Source organism: Lissotriton vulgaris, chromosome 9, assembly GCF_964263255.1.
Source record: "Lissotriton vulgaris chromosome 9, aLisVul1.2, whole genome shotgun sequence".
Lineage (NCBI taxonomy): Eukaryota > Metazoa > Chordata > Amphibia > Caudata > Salamandridae > Lissotriton > Lissotriton vulgaris.
This window is the reverse complement of record NC_141697.1, coordinates 884,592,153-884,610,002: the sequence shown is the minus strand read 5'-3', so window position 1 is coordinate 884,610,002 and position 17,850 is coordinate 884,592,153.

The window sequence follows — 17,850 nt, the reverse complement described above, 5'->3', positions numbered from 1 at the left end:
CACAAACTCCTCTCGGCCTACAACGTATGATCTCTAAGCTTGCGTCATACCTCTCGAATGCACAACTGACAGTAAACCTTAAAAAAACCAATGTTTTATGTTTCTCTGGCTCTCGCAAGAAAAGAAAAAAATTCGTCTGGAAGATAAACTCCAGCATACTAACTCAGGTAGACCAATACAAATACCTGGGCATCTCACTGGATCATCAATTAAAATATAAACAGCACTTGGAACAGGGGAAATCAAAAGTCAAACAGCTCCAATTCGCCTTTAAAACAGTCCAAAAATATCTATGCGGAAATTCCACTGCCCACATTTTAAAGATCGTAGCCGCCAAATTCTTGCCATCCCTCACATATGGTTCTGGGATGATGGCAACCCGGGACTCCACAGCGCTAAACCTCGCCCAATCTCGCCTCTTTAAAAACCTTGTTTCAATCCCGCGCTATATTTCGCAATCTCAAATACGTTTGGAATACGGTCTCATAAATCAGCTCCCGGCAAGACAAGGAGCCCTCGTCAAATACTACTGGCGAATGAGGGATGCAGAAGATCACTCCCTGGCTCATCTGTGCTGGCTGGAAGTAGAAAAACAGGCAGGACTTCCCAAGGCTATGTATAAGTCCCTCAGGCAAGCGCTTCAATCATTAGCACTGGAAGAATCCTGGCTTGCACCCATGACTTACACTGCTTTCAAACTGCGAACTAACAACGCAATCAAACAAGCGTCACTATTAATGGACAAAGCTGCAGTGGCAGGCAAAAGCCACGCCTGGATTGTTCTGCCATCATACATCCATCGTTATTTGCAAGACTGCTTCAGGGACCATTACAAAAGGAAATTAAGCTTGTTAAGGTTGGGCTGCTTTGTGAGTAAAGATCTCACTCCCAAATGGCTACAGTCGTGGTCAACTTCCGACTGCCGCCTTTGTAACAACGGCGCAGAGTCATTACTGCATCTAATATGTATATGCCCGCACTTCAGAAACTAAGGAAAGTGCTTCTGCTACCACTCTTAAGAGTCTCCCAGGTGAGAACCTGCAGGGCGGCTGTTATCATATGCCTCAGTGGGACTTGGATAAAACTATCTTGCAACACTATAAAATTTCTGGAGCATGCTGCTCAAGAGCTGGGAAACAAGGCAGCAACCAAAGAGAACTCAGGATAACAGGCCTGGACACAGCCGGCCATAGACTCACTTTTATTTTCCCAACGGACTCTCTTGTTTCCATCCCATAGCACTTAATTTCATGTCATAAAAGTGTACCCTGATCCAACCCACATTGCTTCCCCAAGTTTTACTTTCCCCCTTACACCACTTTTTGAAAAGTCTGTGTAATTTCATGTTACAAAAGTGTCCCCTGATCCTAATCATAACACCTTTCTAAGTTTTAATTTTCACCTTAGACTACCTTCCTGAAAAGCTTGTGTAATTTTATATTCTCTTTGCTTTTCCTATTCTTTTTGTTTTATCTTGACCTGAAGCTGATTTTGTGTTGTTTTAAAGATGTAAATATTGACCAAATGGTGGTAAGCTCCACCCTTTTATGATTTTTATTATAAATCAAATAAAAGTATTACTCTCTCTACCCCATGATGTGGATACGCTTTTGAATAAGACAAAGACACAGCACCTCACCATTGAAAGTCTGACCGGTTACGAGCTAACGCTCTAACAAAAGCACATTACGATCAAAAGCTGTGCCACTCTGAATCCAGCCAGGTTACTACCCCACCCCTCTGAAAATTAGGAGATTAACATACATGATTGCATTTTTTGGATGGAAGAGGAGATGTAGGGACGGTAGACCTGACTGATGTTCCCTTATCTGACCCCAAAGGGGAACTATATGTAGATGGCTCTTGTTTCAAATTACCAGATGGCACCACCACTGCAGCATACGCAATTACTACACTGCACATGGTAGTTGAGACCTCACGAGTTCCCTATCAGTCCGCCCAGGCAGCTGAGCTAGTCGCCCTTATTCAAGCCTGTGATTTGAGCAAGGGACTGGCTGTTAAAATTTATACTGACAGCCAGTATGCCCTTCGGGGTCACCCACAATTTCGAATGGCTTTGGGCAGAGAGAGAGAGTTCCTTACTTCACATGGAACACGCATTCAGCATGGTCCTCTCACATATAGGCTACTGTCCACTTTGACTCTCCCTAAGAAATTGGCGATGTGAAGTGCAGCACTCATAAGAAGGTTACTGACAAGGTGGGTGAGGGGAACACTTTTGCAGATCAGACAGCTAAGGAGACTGCCTGCACTAAGATGAAAAGAATGTTTGTAACAGGTCCAGCTAGTTGGGTGCCCGAGTTCTTCATGTTTGAGGATGCACTTGAGAATGTTAAAGAAATCCAGAGTGAGGCCACACTGGACGAAATAGTGGTGTGGCAAAAGAGTACAGCAAGTTTGAATAAAGAGGGATGTTGGATTGATAAGTCAGGGAAGCAGAGATGGATGTTCCCAGATGCTTTTGTTCTTCCTGTAGTGACAATGACCCATGGCCCAGCTCATATCAGTGCTAAAGGTATTTGCAAGTTGTTAGACCCCGTATGGCAGAATGACAACATCTTCAAGAAAGCTGTCCATTTAGTAAAATACTGCATGGTGTGCATGATGCACAATCCTGGCAAAGGTACCTCTACACCACCCGGTAATTTTGCACCTCACACTTTTCCTTTTGAGGTCCTTCAAATGGACTTCATCGAAATGGACAGGGTCAATAATTTGAAATATGTGTTGGTGGTTGTCTGTGCGTTCACTAAATGGGTTGAGGCTTATCCCACTAAAGAGAACACAGCCATTACGACTGCAAAGATACTCCTGAAGGAGTTATTTTCTTGCTACAGCTTGCCCAGTTTGATCTGGAGCGATAACGGAAGTAATTTTAATACCAAGGTTATCCAGTTATTTTGTGAGGGACTACACATTATACAGAAGTTTCATGCTGCGAATCACCCCCAGTCAGCAGGATTGGTTGAGAAGTACAATGGTACTTTCAAACTGAAAATGGCAAAGATTCAGGAGACCACATGGTTGCAGTGGCCCGACGCTTTACCATTAGCCCTCTTGTCCACCAGAGCAACAGCACATTCTAGAACAGGATTGTCACCTTATGAGGTTGTGTTCTTTTGCCCGGTGAATGTCTGGGGCGTCCCACGGCCTCATAAGTTCTTGGAAATAGAGTATCCTTTGCTGATAGATTACCTGTGTTAGTTAACTAAAAGTCTGCCTTCTATTCACCAACAAATCCATGACTCTACCACCTGTACCTGAGGGGCCATGACATAATATTCAGTCTGGTGAATTCATCTTGCTGAAAAAGTTCCAGCGGAGAAAGAGTTTGGAGCCCCCCTGGAAGGGACTTGTCCAGGTCCTCCTCACCACCCGCACTGCCGTAAAGGTCGCCGGCCGAAAGCACTGGATTCATACACATCATTGGTGCAGAGTACCCCTGCCTTTACCCTACGACCAGTGGGTGAGGGATGGTATCGGGGACTCGGAGTGTGAGAGAGTTTCACAGTTCATCCCTTTTTCTAATGTCAAGCTTACGTGGAGCCAAACAGAGGCCGAAAATGATGAAGTACTAAATGTGGCTGTACCCAAGGAGATCAAAGCAATTGAGGATCACTTTTCCAATGCCACTGACCCCTTCTTGCCTGACCCCCTTTTCAATGACCTTCTGTGCCTGGAGACACTAGGTACAATCTGCGCCCCGACGGAGGAACAGTGCATCAAAGGAGAAGTCAGATTAGTAGATATGGACTGCGCAAGTCCGGGTGTACTTTGCCTATAGTACTAAGAGTGTTAGTTTAGGGCGAGGCGAGATTGGTGCATTGTTTGGACATTGGACAGGATAGATTGAATGTGCTCCATCGGAGGGGAGTACCTTATCCTGGATGACATTGGATTCATCACGAGCTAAGACTGAGCAGCTCCACCGCCGGTGCTCAAGAGCGCCAACGTTGATGAACAAAAGCGGTCTACTAGTGAGGCTCAGAGGGACACTTAGAACACTTGCCCCTTGCCATCAGTTTTGTTGTTCCCCCTTTTCCTTGCTTCATAATGTATCTGGTCGGCCTCTTGCTGAGGAAGAACAGCTATTTGCACCCCTCGTCCAGTGCAGGGTTGGTCTAAGAAAAGTAAAATTGTTTTTGGGTCAATAGTTGCGTTTACTCTAATAATTGTATTAGGGATATCCTGGTTCCTGCATGAGAAGTATCCTGTGCATTCCTTGGTTGGTACAACACCAATTCCTCCTGAACACATTTTTGTCACTTTGGCACCTAACAAGGGAAGAGCATTGAAAGTCTTATAAGAATAATGTATTTAGAGGAATGTTGCATCAGGCTCATGAGGTGACGAATACAAGTAAATGTGAGGTTTGTGGATTACTTCCCTCAGTGACTCGTGAAAGTGATAACTTGCTATCCATGCCACTGACATACATCAATAGTTGTGAGGGTTGGTTTGCATTGCTCAGTATGGTGCATGCTCATCCCCAAATTCAATACTCTGGATAGGTCACCTGCTGATTCTCGCACTGTGGTACAGAATGTGCATATCCATCATAGTGTTCCCCCCGGTGATCCAGCAGGCCAAGAGGCATTTGGTAAATTGTTTTTAAGGATCTGCATGAATGCACACAAAAATGTAAAGAACGGGACATGGTCTCGAATGGAGATAGCTGATTTCTGAGGGTTCAACACCTCCGAGTACTTCCAGTCTTTACGGGCTTGTAATGTTACTGAGAACAAGCCAATACCAGTGTCAGTGGTTAACAAAACAGCTAGCTTCTGTGTCCAGGGGGCAGTGGGGGAGAGTAGATGCAATTCCACATATTGGTGAAAAATGACTGATAGTCCGTCCTTAATATCACCCCCTAATGTCTATTTTGTTTGTGGATCCCAAGGTTATGTCTGGCTTCTGGAGGGATGGTCAGGCAGGTGTTATCTTTCTGTTCTCCTTCTCCCTGTGTATATAGCTCCATCGAATTACCACAAAGACCATCGGCTGCAGCGTCGAAGTGTATACTTGCTCTGAGTTAGAAGGGTTATTGACACAGAAGATATAGATCAGACAGATATTACTTTGCAAGAGTTTGAAGATGCCACGAAGGGTATTGTAGCCTTTTGGGGCCCCATATCCAATAGCCTCCAGCTTCGTCAGCTCACAAGAGTGGTGGAAGGGGTATTTATACAACAGCATTGATACTGACCAATATCACTGCGGAGCTCCAGGTTACGGGGCTCGTCACCTTACAAAACAGGATGGCGTTAGAAGTCATCCTTGCTGATTGGGGAGGGGCATGTTGCGTTAGTGGCAGTAGCCGCTGTGTGCATATCCTAGACCACGCCCCCACTGTATATGCTGCCATACAGAAGTTGCATAGGCTTTCATCTGACATACACCAAGAAAATGGTACTTGAACTCTCACTTGATGGTTTAGGGGTATGTTCAAGTCCTGGGGTTGGATGATTCTTATCTTTCTGGTTGCAATTGCAGGTATTATCTTTACATGTTGTCTTTGCATACCCTGCCTCCCTGCATGTTGTACTTATTGTGTAAATACCCTGCACCTAAGCCAAAGATATCAGTCCATGACACTAATGCCACATCATGATGATGAAAGATATTAATGACATGAGGGGGCGCGGCTTGACTGGGGATGATGGCGGACGCGTGAGCGAAGAGCTCTGCACCAGCTGCCCAATTATCCTGATGCCCGAGCTAATCGGGGTTATACCGATCCGTCCTGCTGCTACCGTAACACTTGGGTGAGCGGTAGGGTACCGCAGAGCTGATCCCAGTGATCCCCAGTGCCGTGATTCGAGAGCGGTGCTTCCTGGTGCGGCCTTCGAGGGGAGGAGTCTGCCTTCCTGGATACCTGAGGCGGCCCGGCCACTACGCGACGCCCCGGCTTGGAGTTGCATGCAGGCCACAGACTGCGCCGCTGAACGACCCCCAGAGACTTCCACTGCACGATCTGCAGAGGCACCCTGCCGAGTAGAGATCTGAGGTCCTGGAGCGAGGTGACCGCACGGTGTGCCCTGGAGAAGGAGATTGGGGCGCTGAAGCCCGTGCTGACCGGAGGTGAGGCTCGTGCGGATGTGGTCCTGTTCGGGGAAGCCTGTCGTCCGCTTCTGAAATAACAGCGGCCCTCCGATTGAGGTAGTCGGTGACAGAAGGGCACAATCCTGGGCTCTGGAGAGCGGGCGTATTTGGGAACTGGCTGAAAGTGCACACCGCGGCCTGGCCGCTATTTTGATGTCGGGCCCTGAGACCTGGACTGGGCCTGCTTTCTTCCCATGAGCAGTCAATCAGAGTTAGGCAGTCTGAGAGGCGTCTCGGGCCACATGACTGTTGGTGCTACTGGCAGATCGTGAAGGGGGACACTACCTATCCTAGGTGGCCCCCCTAGAACTGGTGATCCCGTCGATTGCCCCCACGTGGGAGACGGAAGTCGGAGGTGTTTGGAGCAAATATGCGCACACCTGCTTGGGGATTGAAGCTTCCCCTGCTGCAGACTGCAGCGCGAACATGGGCAAGCCCAGGAATAAAATCACTGGGTCTGCACAGGATTCTGATGACATCTCGACCGAGCACTCGTAGCTGGGACCGGAACCGGAAGACCCGATCCTGCAACAATTGAAGCAAATCCTTGATGCCATCACTGACACCAAGGCCACCCTCCACCAGGACATAAGTACAGTGGTGATAGGCCTGGGCCTGCTACACGAAGAACATAAGAAACTGTTGGAACGGCTCAAACATAATGAGACTACTGTGGCAGAACTCTTGCCGGCACAGAAAGTGATGGACCACCAGTTGAGTGCCCTCACAGACAGTGCCGTGGAACGTAGGGTTGACGATGCGGAAGGCTGCAATTGGCGGAACAACATCTGGGTGTTTGGGTTACCGGAGGGAGCTGAAGGGAGTGATATGGTGTCCTATCTCGAACACTGGTTCAAACCGGTAATGGCCCCCGAGGGACTGACCTCATTTTATACTCTGGAACGAGCCCATATAGTGCCTGCTAGACCCTTGGCTCCAGGGAGGCCTCCGAGACCAATAATGGCCCGCTTGCTTTATTTCAGAGACAGAGACATACAGCTGAGGAGAGCAAGGACAGAGGGGCCCTTTCAGGTGGACAATAGTAGGGTCACTCTGTTCCCGGATTATACTCTGGAAGTTCAGTGGAAGCGAGCTTCCTATCTGAAAGTCAAGAAAACCTTGAGAGAAGAAGGGCTGCAGTACTGTCTAATGTTTCCGGCCCGGATGCGCATTGCGCTCGACAACACCACTTGCTATTTCGATTCTCCCTCTGAAGCATGGGACTGGCTAGAAGGCTAAAAAGGGGGTCTGACGCAAGATCTGAATCGTGAGGGGACAAGCTCATAGACCAGAACTCCCGGATCACGTGGTCTATGACGGTCAAGGAGGAGAGCCCAGGTGAAACACAGCACAACACAGAATACGAAGGAGCGGGCCGCGGCATTACAAGCTGTGGTGTCCCTATCCCAGAGTCAGAGTCCACCTTCAACAGATGATGACGCTGGTTCTGATAAGGAATTGGTAAACAATGACTCATTACTCTTACATTATGTATAGAGTCCCTGAGCTCGCTTTGGTTCATTGCAGCTGGTGACTCGTGGGCCTGGTACACTGCCCTGGTCAGTTGCGTCCACTTGAAGGACTGGGTTTTTCTAAGACCCAGCGGTGCCAGGGATAACCCCTAAAACCTTCGTGGGTAACCTGTTCCGGCGTACAAATGACAGAGACACGGGACACTTCCTTCGGCGTCAAAGATTCGAGGTTTATTACTGCAGGGAACACAGAAGTCACAGGAAGTACAACATGTGTAGGTTCGAGGAGACTGCTTCAACTTGTATCTGTGGGTCGCTCCTTTTATACAGTTTTTGAGCATAGGATAACATGGTGCACAAAAGATTACAACTTGGTTCCCATCGTAAAGATCATAGGGGGTTGCTTTCATGTATTCAGAGCCCGGAACATAATCACAGTAACATTTGGCAGTTCCCAACTGTAAAAGTACATCTTCCCACCATTAGTACATTCCATTCAGTAGTAAACGAATCGAGGAAGAGACAGAAACAGGTGCAGAGGAAGACGAGGACAGTGAACAGAACGAAAGGGTGTAAAAAGGGGTGGTACCAGGAAACACGAGTTGCAGGCATCAAAGGGGTGCGCCTAATGACATGCACGACTAAGACAATAGACCGGCACAGCAAGATGAGCCTCGAGCGGGGCCATCTGCCTTACAGTGTCATCCCCCTCATCATAAAGACACCTTCAAAGGAAACGTGTCTTCCGCAAGAGTTTGGGAATCCCAGGGTCGCGAAGCGGACAATGTCCGTTCGCTGGCTACTTGAGGGCAAGAAACAAAATGGATGCCATATCTAAGATGGAACCCGTGGGTTCAGATGAAGAAACCCACGAAACAGACGAACGGTTTAGGCTAGCACAGCGAAAACGCGTACACCCACTAAACTCGTCATTTGCGGTTCATAGATACCAGACTCGACCATATTCGTGCGAGTCAAAAACACCACTTACAATTGTCACGGAACCTCAGACGCTCCTTTTGCCCTCATGTAGGCAAGCACTAGTCGGAATCATAATCGATCTCGATATTCATCAAACCATCTAGATGCTGTTGCAACATAATTCTATCCATCAGAGTTCCTTTGGTCACAGGCGGCTGTCTCATACACGTTGTAGCACAGAGGCCACATAAGGCAGGACCACACTGCACACAAAGACAACACGTGAACAGGAATGCTACAACAACCCCAATGATCATCAGAATCTTCCAACCCCAAGTCGACATTAGGCCCCAAAACCACCCGAGAAGCGTCCAAACCCCTACGTCCACGTGTATGGACTCAGAGATCTTATGCAACTTCGAGATGGCTTGGTAGACAGTCGGAGCGTTGTCTGGAATGAATATACAACAACTCGAATGGATCACCTTACATACTCCTCCTCGATCTGCTAGGGCAACGTCTAAAACCATACGATTTTGTAACGTCATCAGCCTATCCGCCTGAAGCTCTGCTGTAATATTGCCAAGGGCACTGGCAGTGATATTAGCAGTCGATTCCACCACTCGAGCCAACTGTCTCAGGTTCCTACTATTGACCATAGGTCCCCAAAACGGAAAGAAACCCTTGAAAAAGTCTCCTGCCTCTTGACCGGCAGTGTCCTCTTTGCTAATCACGCCCCTCACAACTCTAGTCTTGTGGTAATCAGAGGCAACCGTAAAAGTCGGTGGCAACAAGTTTGCAATATAGCAGGTGCCCGCAAAGTCAAGGGGCAACCATGTATATGCACGGTCGTAACAGACAAAGTACGTACCCTTGGCAGTCAGGAGAACAGGGGAAGAGAGCATTGGTAAGACATACGTCTCAGAGCAAGCACTCTCCCCAAGGTGAGCTCTTGGGCTTCGGCCACGGCCTTTCAGACAGAAATTACCAAGGTGGGGTACGTCCCATATTGCAGATGAGCTTCTAAGCTGTCTTTCGCCCACGAGCGCACTATACTCAACCTCACTCAAATCCCTATAAGCTCGCACCTCTTCCTCTGGGATGAGCGACGGCTCATAGATATCCCTATCTAAATCAGCAATCGCTATCGCCAAAGACTTATGGTACGGACCAAGACCAAAGTGCGGAGGACGTGGCTCTCGATTGGGGTAAGAATCTAGTGCGCTTCGAAACATTGATTGAAATGCTCGAGCTGAACCCTGGGAACTGTAAGGAAGGACCAAGTATGGAATTCCCTTATCGGTGGTATGTGGCATTAAACCACACACCCAACAATTGGTAGTGTTCACCACTAACTGATGCTGATGAAGGAGCTGAACGAAGGAATTGTTCATGAATTCCGCACGTTTAACCTGCTCGTGTTGGGGTAAGATGTGGAAGGAATGAGGAGAAACAGTGGAGGTAGTTTTAGGTTCAAAAGAAGGGGTAGGTGAGGCAGTAGGCAACAATGACTGTATCATGTAATACACCCCACCCACCAATAACGAGGAAACAGTTAGGAATAAAAAGAACATCTGAAACATGAAACATTTTGTATGTGCAATTCTGCGCAACTCGATTCCATGGGCCTGAGCCTTTTCCAATTCCGACAGCTTTGAGAAAGCCATCCTCTAAAACCGTCCGCAACGTTCTTGACGCACTTCGTTTTGTGTAGCAATAGCCAATCCCCAGGAGTTCCTAGGAATCAACGGTCTTTGACCTAGTGTTAAGACCTACTAACCAGAAGGAAGTACGGTCCACCCGGATGTAAGGTACTTTAATCAACAATATATACAAAATCTGCTAGCTGTGGAAGCAAAACACATGTGGAAAAGACTCAAATTTATAAAAATCACAATTATACAAGTGTGTTCAAACTGGTCAGTGTTAATGGGGTAACGTAGATGTCCGGGGAGAGAGCAAAAATATCTTTATTAGTCTCTAGTACTGGACCGAAGAAAATATCGGCTTCTCCCAGGACGAGTCTGTTCGTCAAACAGTTGATCCGATGATGAGACAGAGTTCTGTTGACCAGTCAATTGTTCAGATCTTGAGTTCTGTGATGGCAAATGTTCAACAATGTCATTCTGCTGCACTGAGGTCTCTCCGACAGGCTGAGCGTCGCTAAAAGGAACGAAGGTCGGTACAATTTCGACTTCAGACGAAGCAATGCCCTTCCTCACCCACGAGTCCGCTGGTAAAGGTATAGGTACCTTTTTGGTATGGGTGGCATGCACCCAGTTCTTACGCCCTTCCAAACGAACAGCAGTCCTCGTGGCAAGGAGCACTTGGTAGGGTCCGGTAAAACGAGGCTCAAGGTTGCGCTTTCGGGCGAAATTCCTCGTCACCACCCAGTCTCCGGGCTGGAGCTGGTGGCCTGGACTCTCCGTCTGCGTCGGCAGTGCTTCAAAGACAAGGTACCATCGGGGTCTTCCAATGGAGTATTTTTCAAATCAACACGACCTTTTGTTTCCTCCTCAGTTCGTAAGTAGCAGTCATGAGGTGCTACATCGTCTGATTCCAGCAAAGTCGCCGGGTTCAGGACATTACAGCGTTTTATTTGAATGTGACTTGCCAAAAGCGTCAACTCATAACCAGACAACCTTGCACTCGTCAGGTGTTGAGTTTTCGTACGATTTAAGAGAGTGTCAACTGCATGCGGAACCATCACCGTAAGCATATTATCCATGACCAATCCTGCAGATTGTCGGATGGACACCGCAGCTGCCGCTGTTGCTCTCAAACAACTCGGCAATGCTCTAGCTACCGGGTCCAAGGTTGAGGAAAAATATGCACATGGACGCTGTTTACCACCGAATTGTTGCGTTAGGACACTCAACGCACAACCTTCCCTCTCGTGAACGTATAGTGTAAACGGCTTACTGTAGTCAGGGGTACCTAACACAGGAGCCGAGCACAACGCATCACGCAGTTCAGAAAAACTTTTCTGACATTCGTCCGTCCATGGTAAAGGAGTTGAAACATCCTTACACGTAAGAGCCACCAATGGTTTCGCTAGCAATGAAAAATTTGGAATCCATTGCCTGCAGTATGACGTGATACCTAAAAAGGCACGCACATCTCTCTGAGTTGTTGGCACAGTCATTCGAGCAATCGCTGCAATTCTCTCTGGGGTCAACCTTCTTCCCTCCTTTGACAATAAGTGACCTAGATAGGTTACTTCTTGACAACAATATTGCAGCTTAGAAGGTGACACATTGTGATGTAAGTCACAGAGATGCTGTAACAATGACACCGTAGCAATTTTGCAAATGTCCTGAGTGTCCGCAGCAACCAATAAGTCATCGACATATTGGATCAAGGCTGCACCAGCCGGCAACACAAACGCGTCAAGTTGGCCTTTCAAGGCTTGACTGTATATCGATGGACTCTCACAGTAGCCCTGAGGAGCACGTTTAAACCTAAAGCTGCGACCACCAAGAGAGAAACCGAAAAGGTCTCTACTCTCCTCAGCAATCGGAATGCTGAAGAAAGCATTCTTCAGATCGATCACCGAGAACCAAGATGCAGAAGCTGGAATCAGAGTCAGTAGAGCCGTAATGTCGGGCACCACAGGGAACTGAGGAATCACAATTTTATTTACCTCCCGTAAATCAATAACAAAACGATAAACAGGAGGCTTTGATGGATCAGTGCGTTTCAAGATGGGCAGCACAGGGCTATTGCACACGTTTCCCCGAGTCTCCTCGATAAGGTCTTTCTCAATCAAATCGTAGATGATTGCTAAGAGCGCTCGCTCACCATCAAGGGAGATACGATACTGGGGAATACGTGGCAAACGCACATTAGATTTCAAGTGAACAACATAAGGTGAGATATCAAGCAGGCCCACGTCATTGGTACCTGTTGCCCACAAAGATGCAGGAAGAGAACTCAATTCCAGTGGAAGCTTATCGAGAGACAAGTACATAGGAGAGATAACTCTCTCTCCCAAAGTAAGCTTCACTCCCGCAGGAGAACAATACAAAGTCGCATATAGTCGTTTCAGCAAATCCAGGCCCAAAAGATTTTCACCACAACCAGTAGTCAAAATCAAGGGAGCTTCCAATTCACGAGGCCCAATTGCAAGGGGCAATGGGCGGGAAACCGGATGGCTAACGGGGGCGCCAGAGAATCCAACGGAAACATTTGTTAAGCCAGACAAAGGTGCGCCAGGGAGTTTCGAATGCATGATGGAACTTTTCGCTGCACCAGTGTCCAACAGAAAAGGCTCAACGACGCCCGAGGTGGCAACTGGGACGTAAGGCCCTCTCTGATCAACCGGAACTGATACCACTCCCTCTCCTTGTCTATGGCTGTCCTAGTAATTACTGTCGTCAGTGCCCTGGTCGACGTAATAGTCATCCACATTGTACTGCGCAGATCTTCCTTGGGACGATCCACGCTGATCGAAACAATTATTAGAATCTGAAGAATTATCCGAACGATCATTTTGAGCACCGCGGCCTCTACCACGTGATGCTTGTTGAGGACCACTACGACCTCCTCTAGATGAATTACCACTATTCCGATCACGCAAAACTGGACAATCGAATTTCAAATGACCCTCTCCCCTACAATAGGCACACTGATTGTACCCCAACGAAGATCTCTGCGAAGAGGAGTCATTTCGTGATTGCGACCTATTCGACTGAGACTGCGATCGATTCCGCTGTTGCGAATCATTCTGATTCGAACGTGGAGGATACGCTTGTTGCAACAACACTTTAGTTTTGAGCTCTTTTGTCTTTTTATCGGCACGATCATTTTCCTCTTTCTCTCTATTTTCATAATATTGGGCCGTAGCCAATATCTGAGCAGAAGTGGAGACAGCCCACGCACTCTCTGAATTCCTTAATTTATTGCTTAAGTCCGGCAGCAAATTAGACACAAATTTGTCCACAAACAACCTCTGACCTCCCTCGGTGCCCATATCCTGACCACTATGATCGATGAATGCCTCCTCAAATCTCGTAAAGAAATCAGAGACACTCTCGTCCTTCTTTTGTTTGCAGGCAGACAATTTGTCCCAATTCACCTTCATAGCTGGCATAAGCGTCTTCATGAGAGTGATAATTCTCTGGGGCAAAGCCGTAATTAACTGTTCAGGCTTAGCCCCACCAATTTGTCGTGTATCCGCCGCTATAAGAGCAGCCCAATCACCACCTAATTCTGCCGCATGATTTTCTTGACGAATTTTCGCCCAAATTGGTTGCGGGACTACGTTACCGAACAACATATCAATATCGGCAAGATTCATTAACGTAGCATCCACTAGCTGCGACAATTCCTTATAGTACCCTGCTGGATTTTTGCGAGGATCAGGTAGCGATTGTTTTACTTGCAAAACTTCCGACCGTTTCCATAGAAGATGTATCCACACTCTCTGGAAATGTGGCAAGATCGGTGGAACTTGAGCAGCATCACCCGGCATCCACACTGGTGGAACTTCGCGCATAGGATACTGACCAGGCGCTGCTAGCGGTTCCTCAATGTCTTCTAAAAACAACGCCCGAGGCAGTATAGAAGGACGAAAAGATAGCAACTGCTCAACAGCGCGTCGAACATTGCTACCCACCATTATTCCGCTCGCAAACTGGAGCTGGAGATTAGTTAAAGCAGTCAATACATCATCAGATGCATCAGCCGATATTTGATCGCGTAAAAGCTTGCACATTTCCTCAAACACGAACCTCTGTGTCGGTACGTTGAATTGAGAGAACGTATCGAGCACCACACGTGGAGGATTCCTAAGGGGGTATCTAATCCATCCCATCGCCATGTTATATAGCGAGTCACGTTCCCTACTACCAGGAAGCTGACTCCGTCTTTGGGGACCTTCGGAACCAGCAGACTCAAGAACTGGTCCAAGAGAGTCGAAAAAGTTAGCAGCAACAGAAGGAACACGACGTCGAGCAGATGGGGTAGTAGAGTAACACACCGGGGTAACAAGAGAAGTGTCAGGAACAGAGGAGACAGCAGGAGTAATCAGAACAGTAGGAGCAGCGGGAGCAGGAGTATGAGGAAGTACAAGCAGAGGAGCAGTAGTGACGGGAGCAGGCAAGGGAGCAGGAACAGGTTGAGGAACGGGTACAGGTTGGGGAACAGGAGCAGGAGCAGGCGCAGGCGGAGGGGGAACCACAGGAACTATGGTACCCTGTGCATACGGAGGTGGTGACTTCATGAGATAGGACAACAAGGGGTCCTCTACTACATCCTCCTTCTTATCCGTACCCGTCGGTAAAATGGGGTAACACTTATCGACATTAATGCGCTGCAATCTATCAAAGACTTCCTTTTCCTTCTCCTCCTTATCTCGCTGAAACTGCTCTGCGTTTCTTACCATTGTAACAATCCCTTCTCTCTTATTACGTTTAATCTGCTTGATTTCTTTCTGCTTGGCTTCCTTACGCCACAACCGAAAGGAATCAAACATGGCCGGCCTTGCTTTTCTCTGGAACAATTTAGCTTCAAGATTATCTAAAATCGGGGCCTCAAAACTACCATGAGGTGGCCAACTAAGGACACCGTCTTTTTTAGTGTAACGAACCCAACATTCATTAAATGCAATTGGACCTAAACCGTGTCGACTGTACAATTCGTAAGTTGAAGTTCCAACCGGAGGTATCGGACACGAGTCCTCCAGTCGGGAATCCGTACCACAACTCTCAAAGCAACTGAACAAAGTACTACGGCTAGGCATCCTGCACGCTAACCGAGTTTCACAAACGTCAAGGGTTATAGGATTACAATGTCCCTGCAAAGAGCAAAAACCCTCGGTTTTTGGCGACTGCAGACGTCAAATATCACAACAAAGAACGAAATACCAAGAACCACAAATGCAATGGAACCATGCAACAACTAAGCACCCACAACAAAGGACTCTGGGAGCGACCCACAAATACTTAACTCAAAGATCAGTGGCGTCACCAGGAAGGCCCGTCAATCGTCTCGCTATACCAAGGTCTACGCCAGGCGCCAAAACAGGTCTACAGTCAGGGCAGCAGTCCGTCGCAGCCGTCAGGAGGCGGGGATCTTCGCGGAAAAGTCGTCGGGCCACTTGTTTCGACAACAGGATCGATGAAGCGGGGTGCACCTTCCCTCGGAGATTTCACACGAAGTTCCTCACGATCGTCGCTGATGCAGGCCCCACGCTGATGCAGGCCCTACGTTGGGCGCCAACTGAAGGACTGGGCTTTTCTAAGACCCAGCGGTGCCAGGGATAACACCTAAAACCTTCGTGGGTAACCTGTTCCGGCGTACAAATGACAGAGACACGGGACACTTCCTTCGGCGTCAAAGATTCGAGGTTTATTACTGCAGGGAACACAGAAGTCACAGGAAGTACAACATGTGTAGGTTCGAGGAGACTGCTTCAACTTGTATCTGTGGGTCGCTCCTTTTATACAGTTTTTGAGCATAGGATAACATGGTGCACAAAAGATTACAACTTGGTTCCCATTGTAAAGATCATAGGGGGTTGCTTTCATGTATTCAGAGCCCGGAACATAATCACAGTAACATTTGGCAGTTCCCAACTGTAAAAGTACATCTTCCCACCATTAGTACATTCCATTCAGTAGTAAACGAATCGAGGAAGAGACAGAAACAGGTGCAGAGGAAGATGAGGACAGTGAACAGAACGAAAGGGTGTAAAAAGGGGTGGTACCAGGAAACACGAGTTGCAGGCATCAAAGGGGTGCGCCTAATGACATGCACGACTAAGACAATAGACCGGCACGGCAAGATGAGCCTCGAGCGGGGCCATCTGCCTTACAGTGTCATCCCCCTCATCATAAAGACACCTTCAAAGGAAACGTGTCTTCCGCAAGAGTTTGGGAATCTCAGGGTCGCGAAGCGGACAATGTCCGTTCGCTGGCTACTTGAGGGCAAGAAACAAAATGGATGCCATATCTAAGATGGAACCCGTGGGTTCAGATGAAGAAACCCACGAAACAGACGAACGGTTTAGGCTAGCACAGCGAAAACGCGTACACCCACTAAACTCGTCATTTGCGGTTCATAGATACCAGACTCGACCATATTTGTGCGAGTCGAAAACACCACTTACAATTGTCACGGAACCTCACACTACTGCCTCTGAATTAATCGGAGGTCTCTTTACTCTTAGTTTAATTAGGTTTAGATGGGAGCTCGTTTAAAAGTTACTATCCTTGGGAGGGGGGGGGGTTTGGGGATGTTCTACGGGGGTCCGGGCATGACACAGCTAGAATTCTGTATGACTGTTGGGCGCAGATATCACCATGGGATCGTTGGTAGACTTAAAGTGCATATCATGGAATGTGAGGGGCCTGCACACAATGGACCGCCGCTATAAGATACATGCTTATTTAGTGCGCAGGGGATCCAAATAGCCTTTCTCCAAGAAACACATATCACGGGTCAAGAGGGTATTGCATTGCAGCGAATATGTAGAGGCCAAGTTTTTCATACTGCTTATTCTGCCTTTGCGCATGGTGTTTTGATATGGGTTAGAGCGGGGGTCCCTTTCCTGCTTGTACAACAGATCACAGACCTGGAGGGTAGATATGTGACGGTGTTGGGTAGGCTTAATGGCAGGCATGTTGTGATGGGTAGCGTCTATGCGCCTAATATTGCTCAAACTACCTTTTTCGCTCAACTCTCTGAGAAACCTGCACTTTATTTTACCGGCACTGTAATCATAGGCGGGGATTTTAATTTGGTCACTGATGTCCTGCTAGATAGATCTCATCCACCCATCTCTACCGCCCCTACACATAAGATAGCTAGAGCTAGAAGGGAGTGGCAGACACACTGAGGACTGGTAGACACATGGAGGGCACATCACCCGACTGACCGAGCCTATTCCTTTTTTCCAGCACTTCACAAACTTCATGTTCGGATTGATGCTGTACTTTGCTCCCCCAGAACTGCATACTACGATCACGCATAGCGAATATCTTACCAGGACACTTTCCGATCATAACCCATTGCTGATTAGGATTAAGTGGTCTCAAGTGTGCCCCGCAATCCCAAACTGGCATTTAAAACCGGAGCTTTTGGAAGATTTAGTATTTAGGGAGGCAGTGGGAACTGGGGTGACTCAATATTTCCAGGAGAATGAAGGCACAGCATCTTCGATCGCTGTGGAATGGGATGCCTTTAGAGTGGTGGTGAGGTGGCTGTGCATTTCCAATGTGGTTGGGGTTCAGAAGACTCTACTCCAGGACATAGATACTGCAGATCAATGCTTACGAGAGCAGGAACAAGCCCGACCTTGTCAATCTCAAAGACACAGGGAATTACTGGAAGC